Source organism: Microcaecilia unicolor, chromosome 1 (assembly GCF_901765095.1).
Source record: "Microcaecilia unicolor chromosome 1, aMicUni1.1, whole genome shotgun sequence".
Lineage (NCBI taxonomy): Eukaryota > Metazoa > Chordata > Amphibia > Gymnophiona > Siphonopidae > Microcaecilia > Microcaecilia unicolor.
This window is the reverse complement of record NC_044031.1, coordinates 689,732,142-689,744,309: the sequence shown is the minus strand read 5'-3', so window position 1 is coordinate 689,744,309 and position 12,168 is coordinate 689,732,142.

Here is a 12,168-nt window from a genome sequence, read left to right as displayed (position 1 = left end):
GGTATTCAGGGGAGCGAGGAGAATCACTGGGTGGCTGGAGGGGGGCAGGGAAGAGAGGAGAATTGCTGGGTGGCTGGAGTGGGCAGGGGAGAGGAGAATCACTGGGTGGCTAGAGGGGAGCAGGGGAGAGAGGAGAATTGCTGGGTGGCTGGAGGGGGGCAGGGGAGAGAGGAGAATCACTGGGTGGCTGGAGGGGGGCAGGGGAGAGAGGAGAATTGCTGGGTGGCTGGAGGGGGGCAGGGGAATGCCCATTCACTTTGAATGGGCTGTGTCGGCATTAGTGCACCGGCAGCCGCTAGCATGGCTTTGTAAACAGGGGGTTAGATTGTGAGTCTTCTACGCTCAGGAAAATACCTGCGTGGAACTTGCCTTGAATGACTACTCAGAAGGTTTGAGCAAAATCCCTTCCCTATTGTAATTCAGGCTGGAATTACCTCTGCATATATCTGCATTACTTCTAACATGTTTTATGATTTATGTTTTATTCACAACCTTGATATACCACTTTTTGACCAAGAGTTGGTCAAAGCAGTTTACAATTAAATCTCATAAAATCATCAGAAAAGAATGCCATAACATCGATAGGAAAGATAGCACAATCATCCTTAAAAACAGGGAAGGTGGGAAGTTGGAATGGAGGTTTGGGAAAGAGATTACTCAATAGTCCCCAAGACTTACTGTCCTGAATTATGACCTAAGTGGTCAGTAAGTTAGCTCAAAAAATTATGTTTTAAAGTGGGATTTGAATTTTGGGAAAGAAAGTTCTGGCCTTATGTACTGGGGTCGGTCATTCCATAATTTTGGAGCCAGGTAAAGGAATGTAGGAGCTCTAGTACTTTCATAATGGACCTGTTTAGGTGCAGGGAGAGTGAGACGATGGCCATCTAGTGAATGCAGTGAACAAGAAGGAGTATGTGGAATGGCCATACTAGACAGGTTTGAAGGAATACCCAAATGGTAAGCCTTAAAGGCTAAACAGGATCTTGCAATGGGCACAGAAATTAACAGGAAGCCAGTGTAAAGGGGTACAACATAAGGGTCTTTGTCTTTGAGAAACAGTAACTTCCAGTTTGTCTTGGTCAGCACTATATAAATTGGCTATCCTTGACCTTTGCTGACAAATGAAAACTGCATATACATATCTGAATAATATAGAGAAGGGGATATGGAATTATAGATCAAATACTTTGAATGAACTCTTCTAGTACAATGTATTTATGTAGCAGAGATGAAAGTTTTGTCTACAAGCAGACAAAGAGGGGCATAATCGAACCGGGCGCCCAAGTTGTCATGAGGTCGTCCTCGCAGGATGGCCCCCGTAAAGGGGCGGGTCGTCCATCTTTCGTTTTGATAATACGGTCGGGGACGCCCAAATCATGAAATTTAGGTCGACCTTAGAGATAGTCGTCCTTAGGTCGTTTTTGAGATGGTCGTCCCCAGTTTTCGGCGATAATGGAAACCGAGGACGCCCATCTCAGAAACGACCAAATGCAAGCCCTTTGGTCGTGGAGGAAGCCAGCATTCATAGTGCACTGGTCCCCCTCACATGCCAGGACATCAACCGGGCACCATAGGGGGCACTGCAGTGGACTTCAGAAATTGCTCCCAGGTACATAGCTCCCTTACCTTGGGTGCTGAGCCCTCCAAACTCCTCCCAAAACCCACTACCCACAACTGTACACCACTACCATAGCCCTAAGGGGTGAAGGGGGGCACCTACATGTGGGTACAGTGGGTTTGGGGGGGGGTTGGAGGGCTCAACATTTACCAACCCAAGTGCAAGAGGTAGGTGGGGAATGGACCTGGGTCCGCCTGCCTGAAGTGCATTGCATCCACTAAATACTGCTCCAGGGACCTGCTTACTGCTGTGATGGAGCTGGGTATGACATTTGAGGCTGGCATAGAGGCTGGAAAAAAATGTTTTTAAAATTTTTTTTGGGTGGGTGGGGGTTAGTAACCACTGGGGGAGTACAGGGAGGGCATCCCCAATTCCCTCCGGTGGTCATCTGGTCAGTTTGGGCACCTTTTCGAGGCTTGGTCGTGAAAACAAATGGACCGAGTAAAGTCGGCCAAATGCTTGTCAGGGATGCCCTTCTTTTTTTCATTATCAGGCGAGGACATCCATCTCTAAATCACGCCCCAGTCCCGCCTTCGGTACGGTGCCGACATGCCCCTGTGAATTTTGGTCATCCCCGCGATGGAAAGCAGTTGTGGATGCCCAAAATCGGCTTTTGATTATGCCGATTTGGGCGGCCTTGAGAGAAGGACGCCCATCTCCCGGTTTGTGTCGGAAGATGGGCGTCCTTCTCTTTCGAAAATAAGCCTGAAAGCAATTTTAAAATCTTTACATTGAGCTCCATATTAAGTTTAAAATGCTTCTTTTGATATTCAAGATTTTAACAGGCCAAGTGTCAGTGGCATTATCAGCAAAGATGAGTGTTTATCAGCCCTCAAGGTCATTGAGATCTGCACAGTAAGTATATTTGGATCATGATGTGCCTTTACATCGGGCTATACGATTAAATGAGTACAGAACTACCATATTCTTATGTTGCAGGTCCCACTTTATGGAATAGTCTACCATTAAAGCTAAGAAAAATACAAGAAATTAAACAGTTTAAGCAAGAGCTAAAAACTCATATTTTTGTGCAAGCTTACAGAGTTGAGAAAGGATAAAGATCATGATAGCAGTTAGATAAAATATTTTTAAAGTTTTTTGTATGTTTTTATGTTGGTAAGTTGTACATTGTGTACGTGAAAGCATAAACCACCAAGAACTGCTGGATTGCGCAGTATAGAGCAGATTGAAATAAATAAATAATGAATGAATACAGTTGTGCATCTAGGACCTGATATTCAAAAGGTTTTAACCAAGCAGGAGACGCTCCTGCCCAGTTAAACCACACTAGGCTGGCCATCCATGAATATTTTCACAGCACTTAAGCAGGTAGAGCTGCTGAACATTGCCTGTGACTGCCTTGGCATTATCTGGTTAGTGCAGGGACAGAGCTTGGGTGGAATTGGCACCTAACCTTTTAGCAGTGTTATTCAGTTCGCTAACCAGCTAAATGAACAGATAAAGTTATCATAGCAAAACAGCTGTCATAACTTTTATCTGCTTAGCTATCCGGGCACTAGTCTGAATATTGGTCAGTGCCCAGTTAACATCCAGGTGACTGCATATATACAAATATTTAGTGCTGGAGCCCAGACGTGGTCTGGCATTGATTATGCAGGCTTAATTCGGCCTATGGGTGTAAGCAGCATAAAAACCATGGAGTGCTGCAAGCTATCAGGCCTCTAGATTTGTATGCTTTCCACAATGTTTTAAGAGAGAAAATCTTGCTGCTGAAAAATGTTACCTTACTGATTCAATGACCTATCATATATGATAGGTTGCCATTGTGGAAATGAAGTCCTCCTCCTGAAGCAGGTCACAAAATAGGGACTTTGATCAACTATTTTCGTATCATATATGATCAGTCGCCATATTGGAAAACAGTTGATCAAAGTGAAGTTCCTCCTCCGATCACAAAACAGGGGGCCCTTGTTGGGGTACAGGATTTGCAAGTGGCAGCGCTTAGCTCTTAGGGACTGGATGAGTTATTTGGAAGAGTTATTCGATGAATTTGAAGATTTCCAGTCAGAGACGTTTTTGTGTTGGGAATGCTCTTCAATCCTTGGAACTGATTTAACACATACAGTTGGCATAGTTTTTGACTGAGTTAAGAGGACACTGTTCTGGTATGTTAAAGACATGAATCAGTGGGGTAGCTTTTTTCAACAGTGAGGTTTTCTCTGTTAAAACATTGTGGAGAGTTGTTTATCACTGTTGTTTTTGCACCTTACTTGATTGAGCCTATAATAGAAGCCCGTAAGGTTGTGAAAAGTCAGTGCAGGTCTTGTACCAGAACATAGCCTTAGGCACTTGAGGCTCATTTATTTAACATTTAAGTCATTAGAACAGTGTCTGCTTTCTTTCTGTATAGGCAAAATACTGTTTGATTTTGTGATGTAGTATACCACGCCATATTTTATATTGTTGTTTGAATATTTTTACTACTGTAATTATCAATTGTTTATGTTTGACTTCTTGCTGTAGACTGCCTTGAATGAATTCCTTCAAAAAGGCAGTAAATAAATCTTAATAAATAAATAATTAGATCAATAATTCCCCATATGCAAATATGAAAAGAAAAAGTTCAGTGAATACTCACCTTGAGCTAGAAACAGCTGAAAGGAGAAATAGAGAGAGAGGCATGGAAAAAGGAGAGCATGTGAGATACGAGATAAGAGAAATAAGAAAAGAATTTCAGAGATAAGATGAAATAAATAAATTCCTGACAAAGAATTACCCTAAAGAGGGGTCAAACTGATAGGGACTGGGATTGGCTCAACAAGAGGGAGTTAAAAAGATTCTCTCATGCCTATTTTATGTGAAAAAAATTGAAGTAATAGAATCCATTTTCAATCTGGGTGTCATCTGAAACAGTGTTTATTGTATCACAATTGGAGGCCATAATGATAACCCCGGATGCAAGATAATAAAACATTCTTAGATATGATACAAGGCATGCTTTTGTGCTATAATGGTTTGGCGGTTTCCCAGTGAAATTAAAACTTGGGATAAGAGTCACATTGGTAGGACTCCACTGGCAGCAAATCCTTAAGCTTCTGTGTGCAAGATAATCAGGGCCATTTTAGAGAGTTTGTGCATGTGTGAATATTGACATAAGAATGTAAACGTTAATAAAACGGGACATGTATGTGCCATGAAAATAGACATATCTCTGTCCCCCCGGGAAAAACGTAGAAAGAGGGAAGAAAATGGCCAGGAAACAATACAGTATCTACAGTTGGGTGGTGAAATGGGATAGGGTTGAGTAGGCATTCATCTGGGGGGAAGGTCATTTACAGAGAGGAGGTATGATGGCCACAATGTGAATGATGATGGTGACCTTTTGTACACACAAAAAAAGAAGCAGAATACCCTACGCAAGGAACCACAACCAATTGTTCTTCCAGGGTACTGATTGTAAAACGTATACAGAAGAGTAAGTATGTGACTCTTGAAACTGGCGGTCTCGCTGAAACATGGGTCCGTATCGAGTCTATGACTTGAACTGAGCCTAATAAAGACTTTCCTCTGGATCTCTTCTGGCATCTTTTTTTTAGGAGGCTCATTACATTACCCTACTTTGTTTTGTTGGCTCTGGTGACTTTTTTCGCATTTCTGTAATACCTTCACAGAAATGAGTGGTGTTTGAGTTCATTCCTTGCTGAATTACCCTGCTGGTGTGGTACATGTGCCCTGGTCATGCCTGTTTTTTCATCCTGTGGCTCCAGTCCCTCAGCTAATGATACGTTGTGCTGTAATGCCAGGTTGGGCAGAATGCTGTAAGTCATGAATATCTTCAAGACTTTTTCCGGTTTGAAGTGCAGCCCCTTCCTGATCAGTCAATGCACCTGAATCTTGAATTGAGCAGCCCAAAGGTCCTTTCTGTGATGGCCCTTGTTTGGCAATGTGCCCTATTATAGCGCTTCTTGGCCTCATTGCAGGGTCTGACGATGGGAGTTATTAGCCACCCCCTCTGTGGGTAGCCTTGATCACCTGTGTGAGTTGGGAAGAGTGAAAGAAAGGAAATGGAGTGAGTGAGAGACCAGAGATGTGTTCTGGTATAATGACATAGCAGTCTGTGCTTTGATGCTTTGAGGAAGCTTCTGGCACAGGGATGTCTGCGGTTGTGGTGGCATCTGACTGTGTGTGGGAATATGCAGGGCTTACCTAAGAACCAGCCGCCAGTGATCTCTCCAAATCCCCAAGTGTGCCAGGATGTATGAGACCTGGCAGGATCCAGATAAGTATGGGAAGGCATCAGAGATCTTCCCCTGTGCATTGCACACCACTTGCATATTGAGAAACTGGAAAGCCTTTCCGTTGGGGTAGGTGGACTCTCTCCCTTTTGGGGGCTGATGGTCACATGGGTGCAGTCTGTGATACTGAGGACAAAGGGGAAATGGGCAACCTCACAGAATTGGGTCATTGTGTGTTGCCTCTGCTGCTGGGTCTGGAGGGATGCTGTGTAGTTGGCAGTGTGTGTGAGAAGGGCCGTGAGAAACTGTGTGATGCACTGGTTGATGGCTGACTGATTGATGCCTACTGTGGCTGTCAAGACAGTCTGGAAACTGCCAGTGGTCAGAAAGGGTAGTGCAGAGGTAACTTTAAGGTGAATGAGCATGGATATTTCCCTTGTGAGTGGTGGGGTAGAGAAGAGGCTCCAACTGTTGGCACAGATGGTGAATAGCTATCTTATCAAAGCAGAAGCAGGCTATTCACTGCTCAGTGAGGTCAAGAAATTGTGTCCTGGGCCTATATATCCTGCGATAGGGACATGGCCTGTTGGCCCTCCTCTCCTTCAAGTGTGCCTCATGCAGCAAGGCCTCCACAGTTCATATGTTCTGGTGGCTCATGGCTTCCAACTCTCACCACCAACACCTAGAGCACTTCTCAGCCACCAACACCCACACAGCACAACAGCACAGATGCTCACAGACTCATCCTCACTCGCACACACACACGCAAGCAAGCAAGCACAGACATAGGCACCATGTGGGAATAGGAACATGGAGACAGCAAGGCAGAGGCAGATAGAGAGGATCCTGGTCAGGCCTGAGTGTCAGAGGTAAAGGAGGCTGAATGCAGGGGAGAGATTAGTACAGAGAGGCAGGGCAGAGGGGTGCGAGAATGGATCCTGAGGGATTGTGGCATGGTTGGGACCAGTAAAGGTGACACAATGACAGATCTAGGTGGACAGAGATGACAGTCAGGCTCACAGACTCTCAACTCAGCTCTAGTCAGCAGCTGCGGTGACTTTTTTTTGTCCTTTATAGCAGGTATAAGTCCTGATGTTTTTATTCCACTACCTGCACATCAACATGCCATTTGGTGACATTTCATCACCTGATACTTCATCACTGATTCACTTCATGACTGAGCCAGTTCATCACATGACGCTTCATCACATATTCAAGCAAAATGTATTCAAATTATGTGCATAGATGGCATTTGGGGGGAGGGGGCATGCCACCACACATTTGTACCTGTTCTTTTGCACCTAAATATGATCCTCGTTAAGATTTCTTACACAAGAAATTTTCATGAGGCTCATATTTAGGCGCATAACAGTGTTTTCATCATCCAATACTTCCTCGTGCGCAGAAAGCTAATTGCTCTCAAATTATATGTGCATAAAACTTACATGGCAAATCGAGCAAGGATATTTTCATTTAAAATAGCACATATTTTTTTTTTGTTACATTTGTACCCTGCGCTTTCCCACTCATGGCACGCTCTATGCGGCGGGCAATGGAGGGTTAAGTGACTTGCTCAGAGTCACAAGGAGCTGCCTGTGCTGGGAATCGAACTCAGTTCCTCAGTTCCCCAGGACCAAAGTCCACCATCCTACATAACACATAAGGAACATATGTACAAAACTTGCACACAAGGGTGATGAAAAGTCAAAACCACAATAGTTCATCCCCAGCAGGCAATTACATAGCAGATATCACAGTTGAGTTGGGGAAGATGAGAATGGGGTGAGGGGTGGAAGCAGGGCTTTTTTTGAGAGGTTACTTTGAGGTACTGAGTACTGGCACCTTTTCCATTGTCTGCTAAAATTGACCCATGGTCCCCAAGTTTTAATGAAAGAGCTCAGGCTGTACATACCAATTCTGCCTTGTCATAGATTCTATGATTGGTTGCAGGGGGCCTGACTGTTGTGGGGTGGGTCCCTCAGTGATCACCCCACCTCTGAAGGGTGGACTGGCATTTGAGTACCGGCACCTTTTTTGCTAGAAAAAGTGAACTGGATGAAAGCAAGGTAGCCTGTTGGAGACCCGTGTAGATAAAACAGTCAAGAGAATCAGCGATGTGTGACTGCAGTGTGTGTTTAGTGAGACTCTTATTGAAGCACAAAAGAACAGGTGCCAAGGTGTGCTGCCACTTCTGGTTTCCTTTGAACAGACTAACAAAAAATGGGAGTCAATAATATTTCAAATATATTATTAACACACTTCCTGGTACATATTCAAACAATATAACTATAAAAGCAGAAGTAAATATGTTTGATATAAAACACAAAAATATTAAAAATTGTGAATGTGAGATGCAAATGTGGCTTTTTCAATGTGAACAACATTCAAATCTGGCCACTATTTTCTATCATCACACATCTGGCGTCTCTTATTAATAGATCTTCCAATTTTCTCAATATTCAATATGAGCAGTCTTATTACATTGCTATGTCATCAATATTCAAGATAACATATTAAGCACTAGTTATAATGCCTTTGTATCGCTCCATGGTGCGACCGCACCTCGAATATTGTGTTCAATTATGGTCACCGCATCTCAAAAAAGATATAGTGGAATTAGAAAAGGTGCAGAGAAGGGCGACAAAAATGATAAAGGGGATGGGATGACTTCCCTATGAGGAAAGGCTAAAGCAGCTGCGGCTCTTCAGCTTGGAGAAAAGACGACTGAGGGGAGATATGATAGAGGTCTATAAAATAATGAGTGGAGTGGAACGGGTAGACCTGAATCGCTTGTTTACTCTTTCCAAAAATACTACTACTACTACTACTTGACATTTCTAGAGTGCTACTAGGGGGCACATAATGAAGCTATATAACATAGGCAGGCTGCACACACTCTCGCCCCCGGCTCACACACATAAGGCACACAATGGCTGAGCAAAAAGCAAGTTTAGTTTTGGGAATAAATGGCCACAACTTTATTAAAATACATTAACAAAGCACCTAGGAAGCACCCGAGCCATGAGTGCTATGTTGTAGAGGCTTTCCCTCCCCGCCATGCCTTTCCAGCTCTGTTCCATGTGGCGGCCAGCCATATGTCCGCTTCCAGCGTGGCCGCGTGTCTGTCCGCTTTGGACTGCACCCCAGTCCAGCATTCCACCTGCCATTTAGAGCCCGCTAGGTGATTACTCTGCCACCAGTGAGTGCTCCTGTCCTTGCCTCAAGCAACCGAACTTCCTTTCGGCTGCTGTTCCAGCACCTCCAGCAATTCCTAGGATCGGGTGCCTCCGCCATAACCCGGGCCTCCTGGAAGCCACTGATGAGCAGGTCCCCAGCAACTCCTGAAAGATGAATTGCATCCTGCCTGACGTTTCCTGTGATGAGAGAGCATAAGAATATCCTGCTTTCCAAACAGTGGCCGAGCCAGGTGACAAGTACCTGGCAAAAACTCAAATCATGGCAACACTCCATACTACAAATTCCAGGGCAAGCATTTGCTGTGCCAAGAGATGCCTGTTCATGACAAATTGTTACTCTACCGAGGTGCTCTGTATGCAAACTGATTTGGCTCTTTACTTTCTTAAGGTGCTGTGACCCCAACTGATTTGACAATTCACTTGGACCACAACCTGGAATCAGCCCCTCGCAGCTGAGGAATAATGTCGGACCAGAGTAGCATGGTCCTGCTCAGTAGGCCAGACAACTCAAAGAGATTGCACCTTGCCATCAAGATGAGAGGCCTGCATGGGGCGTGGCCGATGTCATTGCCCTAGGTATTCAGAGGGGGAGTGCGTTGTCCGATGTCGTTGCCCTAGGCATCTGGAGGGGGAGGTGTTGTCCAGCAGCATCTGGACAAATGGGAGGAGCTGTGACAGCTCTACCTGGAACCACTAGTCAGGTGGCCATTATGCCTCTGGTGTTCAATCCAAGATGTAAACCAGTGGTTTGAGCTACGAAGCGCTTACTAGCATTTTCAATGTAAGTGTCTGATGATCTACACTGCTTGCTGTTGCACCTGGAAACCTGAGGTGGGGGGCCATGCTGAGATGCAGTAGTAGCCACTCCTGTACAGAAGGAGTAAAGCCCATAGTGTCCCAGGTGCTGACCCACAGGGGCTTGCATCTTGGTATAACCAGAGGGTTGGTCTACTGGTAGCCTAACCTTCTGGCCAGCAGCCAGATAAGTAGGTTTGTGGCACCTGTAGACTAAAGGTGTAACCTTTACCACCTGGCTTGATCTGCCTTTGGCCTGGTGATATGAATGCAGACTTGACATGGAGCATCTGCAATGCCTCCAAGGGGTATGAATCCCTTAAGAAGTGAACCTGCATCACTGAGAGTACTCTCCCTGGTGTTAAGTAGAGGGAAAATGGATGTAGCGGCCTGACTAGGAACACCGAAGTGAAGCATCATCCTGTAGGGCCATAACAGAAGAATGCATCTTACAGGCATTTTGAGTTTCCCAAGCATGCTGGTTGAGTAGACCCAGCAGGGCTTCCCATGTGATCCTTTGAGGGCATAATCCAGACGTACCGCTTCCCCACTATGGACAGAGGGTCTAGAAAAGAAAACTGCAGTAAGGACAGAGGGTCTAGAAAAGATAACTGCAGTAAGGGGATAAGTAAACTTGACAGTAGAGGACCAACAATTCCACTCCGCTAACACCAACTGGAGCGTGCCGGGGACACCATGTCCTTGAGTTACACTCAAGTAAACCGCAGCGGTGTATGCAGTGTGTCAAAGATGGAGGAAGTTGACGGGTAGATCAAAGGTCAGAGAACAAACCAGGCTGGTCTCACTAGACCCAGTGGTCACTCACAAGGCATAAGGCCTGGTGCTCTGCAGACTGGGAGGGGGAGGGAGGACAGGAGGCATCATTCACAGCTAACTGGAGTCAAGCATCAGGAAACAGCAATAGAAGCGTGAATTCACAACAGTTATTAACTCTGCTTTCGAAGGCAAGGAACAGGTAACCACTGGTACTGACAACATACCCAACTACGCATTGCTGTAGAAATAGACAAATAAGGTGGGAGTGAAGAGAAACAGTTACAGGCAAAGATGATAGAATAGCCTGATAATTGTTAGGAAATGTTCTGAGGGGTGTGGACACCAGTTTAAAGCATCTCATTGGAATGGCCAGTCATGTGACATTTTCCTACTGATTATGAGGGCATGTTGTGGAAATTGACCATGTACTGTGTGTAGGCAGGGCACTGCGTACATAGACAAGAGTCTATTACCAAAGTAGAGTATTAATCGAGAATGACTACTATGGGATAGCATGCTACCTACATGGGCTAGAGTATGCATGATAAAGTGTATGCATGATAAAATATCTTAATATGCAATATGGTGCAAGTAGAGATTATTTATTTATTTATTACATTTGTATCCCACATTTTCCCACCTATTTGCAGGTTCAGGTTACATAGTACCGTAGAGGCATTCACCAGTCCGGTAAAGAAACAAATACAGGTGGTATTATGGTTGAGTAAGGAACATATGTTTCAGTTACAATCGGAATAAAGGAGAGGAAAGATTATTTAGTGTCCAGTACAAGCTTTGGTTATGTTGTGTTGCTGAGTGCAGGTATTTAAGTTGGGTCGGTGGGGTATGCCTTTTTGAACAGGTAGGTTTTTAATGATATCCTGAAGTTTAGGTGGTCGTAGGTTGTCTTCACAACTTTTGGCAGTGTGTTCCATAATTGTGTGCTTGTATAGCTGGACACATAGGTTGTTCTGTATTTAATTTTTTTTGCAGTTTGGATACTGGAGGTTTAGGTATGTTCAAGATGATCTGGTTATGTTTCTGAGTGGTAGGTCTATAAGTTCTGTCATGTATCCTGGGACTTGGCCATAGATAATTTTGTGGACCAGGGTGCAGATTTTAAAAGTAATACGTTCTTTGATTGGTAGCCAATGCAGTTTTTCACGGAGGGGCTTGTCGAATCTCGTTTTGCCAAATATTAGACTGGCTGCTGTACTCTGAGTGGTCTGAAGTTTCTTAGTAAGTTGTTCTTTGCATCCAGCGTAAATTCTGGACACCCATCTTGTTTCAATAATACGGGTTTCCCTGCCCCTTCACCAGGACATCCTGCGAGGACGTCCTCAGGAAAACTTGGGCGCCCCGTTCGATTATGCTCCTCCAGATGTGCGATGATAGATAACAGTGAAAATATTTGCATGTTGTTCACATTGAAAAAGCCACATTTTGTTTTCTGAGCACCTCACATTCACAGGTAAAAAAAAAATTGGATTTATCCAGATGTTACCAAATCAACTCAAGAATGGAGAAAATTGTTTTTGGCTATGATACAGGAAAGATTGAATTTAGGGGAAATATTTTTTCTTGC